Source organism: Mesoplodon densirostris, chromosome 8 (genome assembly GCF_025265405.1).
Source record: "Mesoplodon densirostris isolate mMesDen1 chromosome 8, mMesDen1 primary haplotype, whole genome shotgun sequence".
Lineage (NCBI taxonomy): Eukaryota > Metazoa > Chordata > Mammalia > Artiodactyla > Ziphiidae > Mesoplodon > Mesoplodon densirostris.
Window position 1 is genome coordinate 24923365 of NC_082668.1, and position 11984 is coordinate 24935348.

Below are 11984 nucleotides of genomic sequence, written 5' to 3' on the forward strand. Positions count from 1 at the left end.
GGAGAGGCCACAACAGTGAGAGGCCCGCGTACTGGAAAAAAAAAAAAAATGCTGTAACAGAAATGAAGAATGCCTTTGATGAGCCCATTAGCAGAATGACATGGCTGAAGGAAGAATCAGTGAGCTTGAGGATATGTCCACAGAAATTCCAGAACTAAAAAGCAAAGAGAAAAAAGGCTGAAAACAATATCACAAAATATCCAAGAACAGTAGAACAATTATAAAAGATTTAACATAAGCATAATGGGAATACCAGAGAAGAAGAAAAAAAAGGAACCAAAGAAATATCTGAAGCAATAAAGGCCGAAAATTTCTGCAAATTAATACCAGACTCTAAACCACATATCCAGGAAGCTCAGATAACATCAAACAGGATAAATGTAAAAAAAAAAAAAAATCTACATCTAGGCATATCATATTTAAACTGCAGAAAATCAAAGATAAAGAAAAAAATCTTAAAAGAAGCCAGAGGAAGCACCTTACCTGTAGAGGAGCAAGGATAAAAATTACATCAAACTTCTCCTCAGAAATTATACAAACAAGAAGAGAGTGAAGTTAAATATATAAAGTTTAGAGAGAGAAAAACAAGGAAACACTAACCTAGAGTTTTGTATCCTATGAAATTATCCTTCAAAGTGCGGGAGACATACTTTCTCAGACAAAAATTTAAGGAATTTGTTGCCAGCAAGGACTTACTTTGCAAGAAATGTTAAAAAAAGAGTTTTCTAGAGAAAAGGAAAATAACATGTCAGAAACTCAATCTGTATAAAGAAAAGAAGAGCATTAGGGAAAGGATGAGTGAAAGTAAAATAAAAACTTTTATTTTTTGTTCATGATTGATTTAACCTATAACAGTTTGTTTAAAATAATAATAGCAACAAGGTCTTCAATGTATGGATAACCTTGCTGTACCCATGAAGCAATATAGGTTTATCTGAAAGTAAAGTTGGATAAGTTGTAATGTATACTGAAAACTCTAGAGCAGCCACTTTAAAAGGTTAAAAACTGAAGTAATAATTGATATGCTAAAAAAGAAGAAAAATAGAATCATAAAAATGCTTGATTAAAACCATGAAAGACAGGAAAAGAGGGGAAGACAAAAGCAAGAACAAAGAACAAGGGCAATAAATAGAAAACAGTTACAAATTGGGAAGATGTTAATCAAAATATATCAATAACCACATTAAAAGTCAATGCTCAAAATAAACCAATTAAAAGACCAATTAATAGGGCTTCCCTGGTGGCGCAGTGGTTGAGAGCCCGCCTGCCAATGCAGGGGACATGGGTTTGTGCCCCGGCCCGGGAGGATCCCACATGCCACGGAGCGGCTGGGCCTGTGAGCCATGGCCGCTGAGCCTGTGCCTCTGGAGCCTGTGCTCCGCGACGGGAGAGGCCACAGCAGTGAGAGGCCCACGTACCGCAAAAAAAAAAAAAAGTCCAATTAATAGATTGTGAGAGTGGATCAAAAGACCCAACTTTATGTCATATATAAGAAACCTGGTTTAAATATAAAGACACACGTAGATTAAACGTTAAGGGATGGAGAAAGATATATCATGTTAACACTAGATGAGGCAAGCAGATGTCAAAGCAAGGAAAATTATCAGGGATAAAGAAGGGCACTGCATAATGATAAAGAGTCAATTCTCTAAGAAGTCATGACAATCTTTATTAGATATGCACTTAACAAGAGAGCATCAAAATATAGGAGGCAAAAACTGGTAGAATTGCAAGAAGAAACAGATGAATCCACCATCATAGTTGGAAACTTCAAGACCTTCTATCAGTAATGGACAGATCCAGCAAGCAGAAACTAAGTTGAACTCCACACCATACCATAGTTGAACTCCACAGAACCATAAAGTAACTGAATATAAATGCCATGTACAGAATACTTCATTCAACAAGAGCAGAATAAACATTCTTATTAAGCTCACATGGAACATTCACCAAGATAGACTACATTCTGACCCATAAAAATACACCTTAACAAATTCGAAAGAATAGAAAGCATACAATGTCTGCTCTCAGACTATAGTGGAATTATCCTAGAAATCAATTACAGAAAGATAGCTGAAAAATCCCCAAATAGTTTTAGATTAAACAGCACATTACTAAATAATACATGGCTCAAAGAAAAAATCTCAAGAGAAATTTTAAAATATTTTAACTAAATGAAAATGAAAATACAATTTATCAAACTTTGGGGGATGCAGTGAAAACAGTGCTTAAAGTGAAATTTATAGCATTGATTGCAAGTATTAAAAAAGAAGAAAGATCTAATAATCAATAATCAAGGCTTGTGCCTTAGAGAACTAGAAAAAGAAAAGGAAATTAAATCTAAATGAGAAATAATAAAAATAAATAATAAAATAATAAAAAATAAAATAATAAAAATTAGAGCAAAAATCAAAGAAATTGAAAATAGAAAATCCATATAGAAAATCATGGAACCAAAAGCTGGTTCTTTGAAAAGATCAACAATAGCCTGGAAAACTAAAAGAAGAGAGAGGACAAAAATTACTAATATCAAAAATGAAAGAGGGGGCATCACTACAGACCTCATGGACATTAAAAGAATTAGAATAATTAAGGAACATTATGAACAACTGTATACCCACAAATTTGTTAATCTAGATGAAATGGACCAATTTCTTGAAAGATGCAATCTGTCAACATTCACAGAAGACAAAATAGACAATCTGAATAGGCCTAGATTTATAGAAAAAATTGAGTCAACAATTAATAACCTTCCAAAACAGAAAGCACCAGGCCCAGAGGAGATCACTGGTGAATTCTACCAAACGTTTAGGGAAGAAATTATACTCGTTGTCTAGAATTTCTTCTGGAAGATAGAAGTAGATGGCCTCATTCTATAAGGCCAGCATTACTCTAATACCAAACCAGACAAAAACATTACAATAATAGAAAATTACAGACAAATATCTTTCAAGAATATAGATGCAATAATCCTCAACAAAATATTAGCAAATCAAGTCGACAATGTATAAAGATAATTTTACACTATGACCAAGTGGGATTTATTTTAGATGCAAAGCTTGTTCAACATCCAAAAATAAAATTAACATAATCCATCACATCAACAAGAAGAAAAATCACATAATCATATTCGTACATGCGGAGAACGCCTTTTACAAAATCCAGTCCCATTCATGATGAAAACTTAGCAAACTAGAAATTGAGGAGACCATCCTCAACTTAATTAAAAACATACACAAAAATCTACAGTTAACATCTTACTTAATGGTGAGAAACTATAAGCTTTCTCCCCAAGATCAGGAGAAAGGCAAGGATATCCCCTCTAGCCACTCCTTTTCAACATCATAGGCAGCCCTAGCTCATGCTACAAGACAAGAAAAGGAAATAGATCATATACAAATTGGGTAGGAAGAAATAAACTGTACTTGTTAACAGATGACATAACTGTCTGTAGAAAATCTGAGAGAATCAAAAAAAATACTCCTGGAACCAAGAAGCAATTATAGTAAGGTTGTACGATACAAGGTAAATATACAGAAGTCAATTGCTTTCTTATATACGGGCAATGAAAACCTGTAACTTGAAATAAAAAACGCAATGCCATTCACATTAACATCCCCCTAAACTACATAGTATAAACATAACAAAATATGTACAAGATATCTATAGGAGGAAAACTATGAAATCTTGATGAAAGAAATCAAAGAACTAAATATATGGAGAGATATTCCACATTCATGGATAGGAAGACAGACTACTGTCAAGATGTCAGTTCTTCCCAACCTGATATAGATTCATTGTAATCCTAATGAAAATCCCAGCAAGCTATTTGTGGCTACTGACAAACTGATTTTAAAGCTTACATAAAAAGACAAGAGAATAAGAATAGCCAATACAACATTAAAGGAGAAAAAAAAGTTGGAGGACAGACACTTCAGGCAACAACTGGTGTGAGAAGAACTGGATCCACATGCAAAAAAAATGAATCCAGACGCAGACTTTATACACTTCACAAATATTAACTCAAAATGGATCATAGACCTAAATGTAAAATGCAAAACTAAAACACTCCTAGAACATAACACAAGAGAAAATCTAGATGACCTTGGGTTTGGTGATAAATTTTTAGATACAACACAAATGGCACAATCCATGAAAGAAACTGATACGTTGGACTTCCTCAAAATTAAAAACTTCTCCTCTGCAACAGACACCACCAGGAGAATGAGAAGATAAGCCACAGCCTGGGAGTTACTTCTAAAAGACATATGATTAAATACTGTTATCCAAAACATACAAAGAAATCTTAAGACTCAATAAGAAAAGGAACAGCTGATTAAAAATGGGCACTTCATCAAAGAATATATACAGATGGCAAATAAGCTTATGAATAATGATAAATAAATGTAATAATAATAATAATTAATAAGTAATAAATAAGCTCAATATAATGTCCTTAGGGAAGTGCAGACTGAAACAACAAGATACCTTGTGCTTATTAGAATGGTGAAAATCCAAACAGTGACAACACCAAATGTTGGTGAGGATGTAGAATAACAGGAACTCTTATTAGTTGCTGATGGGATGCAAAATGGTAGAGTCATTTTGGAAGGTAGTTTGGCATTTTCTTAGAAAACTAAACATACTCTCACCATGTGATCCACCAACTGCATTCCTTGATATTTACTCAAAGGAGCTGAAAACTTATATCCACACAAAAACCTGCACATGAATGTTTACAGCAGCTTTTTTCATAACTTCCAAAACTTGGCAGCACCTAAGATGTCCTTCAGCAGGTGACTGGATAAACAGTGGTACATTCAGACAACAGAATACTTTTCACCACTAAAAACAACTGAGCTATCAAGCCATGAAAGAAACTTAAAGGCAAATTACTGAGTAAAAGAAGCCAATCTGAAAAGGCTACTTACTGTATGATTCGAACTATATAACATTCTGGGAAACACTAAACTCTGGAGACCATTATGGATGGGTGGTTGCGAGGGGTTGGATGGGGGAGGAATGAAGAAGAGGAGAAGACAGGAATTTTAGGGCAATAAAACTATTCTGTATGATACTATACATGTCATTATACATCTGTCAAAAAACATAGAATGTACAACACCAACAGTGCACCCTAATGTGTAAAATGGATTTTGGGTGAAATGATGCATCAGTGTAGTTTCACTTAAGGTAAACAAATGTACAATTTTGGTGTGGGATATTGATACTGGGGGAGGCTGTGTATGGGAAGTATATGAGAACTCTCTACTTTCCTCTCAATTTTGCTATGAATCTACAATTGCTCTAAAAAATGAAGTCTATTTTTAAAAATATGCTAGGTATTTGATGAGCTCAACAGTAGAAAATATGTCTCTAACAGAAAATAAAAACTCTTGTGTTAGTGAATGGAATACTTTTTTTAAGGATAAATATTATGTTGAAGCACAGATAAATTTAATTAAGGAATGTGCAAGACAATTTGTGGTGAAAGCTTTGGGGAGTAAGTTCTACAAATGTATGTAAAAACTAATGGTGATACTGAAGTCACTAGAAACGTTTTGGTAAGTCTTAAGGTTCAAAATTTTTCCCTTTTTCTTTTCAGGAAAAATGTCTAGGGAGAATACTGTTGGAAGACTTATATTTAGGCAAGGCTTAACCGTGTGTGTACTTTTTCATTTAGAGCTCATTTCTGCACAAACGTTAAGAGGAGAATGATGTGATGGTCTGGGTTCTTGCCCCCTCACCAAGAAGTGGGGTGAAGGCTCTGGCAAAGAAGAATGTGTGAGGTTGCTGACCGGTGAAAGTAAGAGAGTGAAGGAGTCCTCACCATTGCAGGGTTGCTGAAGGCCACGCCTGAGTGAGAGAAGTCGGGCAGTCTGTCCAGCCTATTGACTACGTTGGGAAGGAGCCCAGGTCTAGGTCTGGCTACTGGGGTCTTGCCTCTGGGTGTGCTTGGGTCCATCTGTTGGTGCGCCTTCACTGGCGTCTGCATGGCCCACTGGGGCACTGGGGAGGGTAGGGAGGCGACCTTCTGCTCCGATATTGGGTAGCAGTTCTGCGAATCGGGCCCACACGTGTCTCCCAGACAATCATCGAGTTTGCTTCGCCAGTGTGTATCTGACCTGGCACGCTGAAGAATCACTGGAGAACTGCCCGTGCTGTGAAGCTGAGTGGTAGGGCACACAGGTGCCTTGCAGGTAGTGCTGGAACGGAGGTCGCGCCTGGGGAAAGGGTTCCGAAGGTTGCCGCGGAGGCATGCGGATGTGGCTGGGAACCAGGACAAGGGATGTTCGCCTGGGTCACCTCTGCTGTCCCGGGGCTGCCTACCGTCCACCGGGCCTGGAAGTCCCTGGGTGGGACCATCCCTGATCCACCTGCCCACGGGGTAGCGGCAGGGGAGGTCCACGCCCCAGGCGTCGGCCGGATGCGCCAGCAGCAGCTGGGAGAGGTGGCAGTGTGCGCGCTTGTCCCAGTGCACGCCATCTCGCTGCCGGTGCTGTCCTGCATGCCGAAGTGGAAATGAAGGTCCAGCATGTCGAAGCCGTACCTGCTGGCCTCCGCCGAGCAGAGAAGTTGGCGTCTATCACTTCTTCCCGCAGGCACGCACCTCGGAATAAGTCCTCCGGCAGGAGGAAGCCACGGAGACGACCTCCGCCACTGGCAGGGCCGTGTTCCACACCAGGAGGCAGGCCTCGGGCAGCACTTTGTCCAGGCGGCCGAACAGACTCTCTAAGCCCTCCAGGTAACTCCTTGGGGAATCCCGGCCGTACCTGGAGAGGTCCCAGAGGCAGGAGTTCATGGCCACCACGTGCGGAGCGTGGTCGCCCCGACGCAGATGTTCCAGGACGTCTTTACGTACGCGGAGTACGCATGCGTGAGGAAGTAGAAACGCACCTGGTCGTGGCCGGAGCAGAAACTGCGGACGTCGCGGTAGTGCGTGCAGCTGTGCAGGCGTTTCTGCCTTCCGCCCTCCCGCGGCACATAGTGCTCGAAGCTCACCTCGCCCTTGGCCTTCAGCTGGCTGGAAGAGAGCAGGCAGTCTTTCGGCAGCAGGAGCACCAGGTCCTTGTACACGGCCCCCTGCATGGGGTCCCCCATGACGACCACAAACTTGTTGCGCAGCAGCTGCCGGACTTCGCAAGCCCGCAGGTGGGCCATGGTGGGGGAGGGCAGGCGGGAGGCCTGGCTCCTGCCTTTCCTCGGGCAGGTCGGAGGAGAGCTCTGGGGAAGGGCAGAAGTACACGGGAAAGAGAGGGCGGTGCGCAGTTGGGCGCGGGCATTACTCCCCGCGTGGGGGTCCCGGGCAGCGAGGAGAAAGGAGGCAGCCTGTTGGCGCCCTGAAGTCCGCCTCAGCCAAAACTGACTTTGGCCCGGGACGTGACCTCTGACCCGCGGAGGCGCCTGTGCAGCGCCCAGGCTCCGCCTGGCGGAGGTGAGGCGCAGGACCCCCACGGGAACCTGCCCCGCTCAACTGCAGTGAGCGTTCTCTTTCAGCGGATCCCTGCTTGCTTTCTAATATCTCGGGCTTGGACTGCTATTACGCTGCACTTCTGGGCATATCCAGTCCACTGTCCCTTCTTTGTTTTACCAGTATCTCAATAATGGGGCGCATCTGAGATGCCTCTTTTTGCCCCTGGCTCTTGCTTCCTGTATGCGTTCCCACCTCTACTTGAGAATTTCTTTATTGCTGGCTTGGTTCTCCTTTTGTACTGCCACCTCCTTTACTAGAGGCATTTGAGGAATGTCTCCGCCAGGGGAGAGACGCCATTCCCAGCGGGAGAATCTCGCTGGGGACTGATCTACAGCCAGGATTTACAAGCAATGATTGGCAGAATACTCGGGTCTAGTGCAAATAGTAGAGGGTTCAACTCTAATTTTTTTCTTTTAATTAAACTACTTATTGTCACCTCATTGTGGGTTCTCATGCACTTGTAAGAAATAATACAGAGAGATTTTCGTATACCCTTTACCTGCTTTCCCCCATGGGTAACTCCTCCTGCGCCATTCCCCTAATGCCTGGTAATTGCTAAACTGTCTGCATTTCAAGAATTCTGTATAAATAGATTGTACAGAATATAACTTTGGGGGATTAACTTTTTCCCTCTACATCATTCTCTGGTGCTCATCCAGTGTGTCCACTTTATAAACCCTATACTGTTTTCTTCATTAGAAAATTAGTTTTCCAGTGGTAGAAATGTGTCAATACTCTGTTCCCTTTTTATTCGCTGAGCACTATTCTATGCTATGGACGTACTACAGTCACAGTCACTTCAACCATTCACCCGAAAGTATGTTGGGTTGTTTCCAGTTTTTGGCTATTGCAAATCATGCTGCTGCGAACATTACTGTACAGGATTTTGTGAGAACCTAGATTTTCATTTCTCTGGGATGAGCCCTGAACTGTGATTGCTGGGTTGTGTGATGGGTGCAAATTTAGTGCTTTCAGAAATGCTCAGACTGCTTTCCCAAGTGGCTGTACCATTTCACGTTCCCAGGAGCAATGAATGAGTGGCCAGTTTCCTTCTTTAGGATGTAGATATGGACATCCTGGGTATGACCTTTCTGGTTGCATGAACCCTGATCTCTTCTGCACTTGGATATGGATAAGCTTGAAGTTGTGTAATGCAGGCTTCCTTCATCTTTAAGCATGGATGTGAGCTTCTAGCCAGTGCAACCTGAGCCTCTTCATCCTTGATTAGGGATGTGAGCTTCCTGCTGAATAAATCCTCTCCCTCTAGATCCTTGGCTGGGGATGCAAACTTCCCAGACCTATTTTTAACTTTTTTTTTTTTTAAACAGGTTAATAAACAATCCCCTCTTAAAATATACCTATGATAGTCATATTTATCAGCCATGAAGACTTTCATGTGAAATAGCTTATTTTAGAGCCTCTATACTTTTTTTTTTTTTCGGTACGCGGGCCTCTCACTGTTGTGGCCTCTCCCGTTGCGGAGCATAGGCTCCGGACGCGCGCAGGCTCAGCGACCATGGCTCACGGGCCCAGCTGCTCCGCGGCATGTGGGATCTTCCCGGACCGGGGCACGAACCCGTGTCCCCTGCATCGGCAGGCAGACTCTCAACCACTGCACCACCAGGGAAACCCTATACTTCTTACTTTATATATATATATATATATATATATATATATATATATATATATATATACACACATATATATATACATATATATATATATATATATATATGTATATATATATATGGCAAGAAATCACCTGGTTTGGTAATTTCTCCTCATATTTTACAGAGTTATCAGTGGGATCTTCAAAGTCTTTTACCTTCACTACAAACAAAAGTATAGTTTACATTGGTTTAGCAATTTACTTTTGAACCCCTAAAACCAATAGTTTTTTTTCACTGCCAAGAAAGCAAATAGAAATTATTCAGTAGTGCATATAAGAATTAACTGAAATTTTATGTTATTTTATAAAAACAAAATGGTTATTTCTATATTGCATTTTAAATATGATAACTACATAATGGAACTAAAGTCAATTTAGAATAACTTACATAATCACCTTCTGTTAATATTGCTATTACTTCATGGACATGCTACCCTTTCTTTGGGAGAGATTTTCCCACTTTCAGCATAAAATGGAGAAAAAAACTTTTAAACCAAGTTTTGGTGATATCTTAAAAAGGCCCTTATACTACATCTTAAAAACACATATGTATGGCTAAAGAAGTATTATATTTATTAGAATATCACTGTAGCTTTTATATGCCCAAATACTAATTGCAGGAAACTAAAATTTTAATATAATAAAATTAGAGGAAATAGATCAGTTTCATTTTTTTCTTAAGGAGCTATTTTTTGTTGTTGTTGTAATATAAAGAGCTTGTCTGTCTTCAGAGCACAGGTGAAATAAATACTGCCATTTAGCCAGTTAAATTTTTAAGAAGAGTTTTCATTTACTTGTTTATTCACATTGATTTTTTTAAAAAATCAGCTGATTGACAGGTTTGCACTTCCTTTTGTGTTGTGTAAACACAACCTTGAAAGACATTGCTTTGTGTTGTATTCCCTACCAGAAGTTCAGAAAAATTTCAATTTAGCACGAGTGAATGTTAAAGCAGATAGAAAAGATGTGAACATTTACTTTCTTTAACTCATTTTCCAATATGACCATTTTTCAACTGTTATTTTTTCAATGCCTAAAATTCTTTATCAGTAATATAAAAATCTGAAACATGTTCAGTTTCAAGTATTATACCATCACATAGCTTATTTTATAATATTTTACTTTTTTAGTGTTCTTTGAAATTACAAATATAATAGATGACCTTAAAAACTTTTAAATAGAGAAGTAAAATATATATTCAAAGTCTTTTCTTTACTCCTACACTTTCTCAAAACTTTATTATGTGTTGATTCAGACCTCTTTTTATACCTTGACAAAAATATGTTTAGATATGTATATATCTATACTTTTTGTTATATAAAATTTGTCATTCTCCATATTATTCTGTAACTTACTTTTTCATGTAACTTTTTCATATAACATTATATAATAAGCATCTTACCTTAGACCAAGTTCTCTAGAAAAGAGCTTAAAGAAAAAGCTGATGTGCCAATTTATTAGCAAGTGTATTCCCAGAGGAGTAAGAATGAGTCAGGGAAGAAAGGAGAACAGACATGATGGGATGCATCACCGGACTGGCCACTGTGGCCACTGTGGGTGTCAGTTGCAACTGATAGTGTGATCTATCTCATGGGATCATCTTTCCAAAGACTGTATAAACTTCTCTGTTTCAGGACAATTTTCCTCAGGATGAGGGGAGAAAAATGTATCTCCCAGTTCATATCTCCCATATGTCAAAAGTTCATTCACTGCCTAGGGCATTCATTCCCCCCGACAATACCAGATTGCCAGTGTGTGAGCACCAAATGGATCCCCTAGCCACTCATAATTCAGCAGCCAGTCCAGTAATGCATCAGAGCTCTTCTCCCCTCTACTTAGGGAATTTGGGGCCATAGTTTCTCTGCTATGGTTTTTCCAATGATCAGATCCTGTCTGCTTTTTCTCTCCTAGTATTTTCTTAAACTGTCATCAGGATTTCTGTTTTGTATTCCACTACTGCTAATTAATTTTTTTTTTTTTAATTTCAGTGTTACCATGAGTAAGAGGAAAGTAAATTGTTCTTGTTCTTGAGCTGAACTCCATCCACTTAACTTTTTGATTCTGGAAATAGGTATATGATATTGTACAATTAACTTCACCTTGCTAAGATGTTTCTGTTAAGACGGTATTGGTGGCAGGAAAAGTTAAGGTAATTTTTACCTCATTACATTGTCTGACTCTATGCATCTATGATTAGAAAGTTAAACCAACAACTTGTTAGCATATTATGTTAACAGAAAATTACTTCTTATCCTAGTGATCTTTTCAACCTTCTGATCCTCCAAATACCTTCCTGTCCTTCAGTTATATGAATACACTAGTTTAAAAAGAAAGAAAGAAAAAGAAAAAAATAAAGGTCATAGGCTATTTTGTGTGTGGGTATGTGTGTGTGTGCATGTGCATGTGCGTGTGTCTATTTTGGGTCTGTAATCCAATTGTTTTGTCTTCCTCTTAGCTTTGAAACTTGGGGTATGACACTCCTTTATTTTCTTACTTCCCTTTGTCCAACAGTAGATTTGATTAGATGTTGGCATCAAAGTATCATGGAATAAAATTTTCCAATTAAATATCAATAAATTTCATTTATTAACTAAATAAAAGGAATGACATAGATAAGGAGGAGACAAAACTTTCTTGAGGTGGGCAAGAGGCACAGATAAATAAATGTTTGTGCCCCCTCCTCAAAGAAATAAAAATCTGAGGTTAGGAAGACAGGCCTGAGCCCAAATATTACAAAGCACTGGTTGGTGGGGAAAAAGAATTGTGCCGTATCCTAGATGTATGAAGATACCCGCATCATGGTTCTAAATGAAATTATAAGTATTGGGCACATCCTGCTCT

General features: G+C 39.2%; 1 pseudogene; it reads right to left on the reverse strand.

Annotated features, from left to right (window-relative positions):
• Nucleotides 1-5743: 5743 nt before the first annotated feature.
• On the reverse strand, nucleotides 5744-7161 carry LOC132494708 (PC-esterase domain-containing protein 1B-like; annotated as a pseudogene).
• Nucleotides 7162-11984: the final 4823 nt, after the last annotated feature.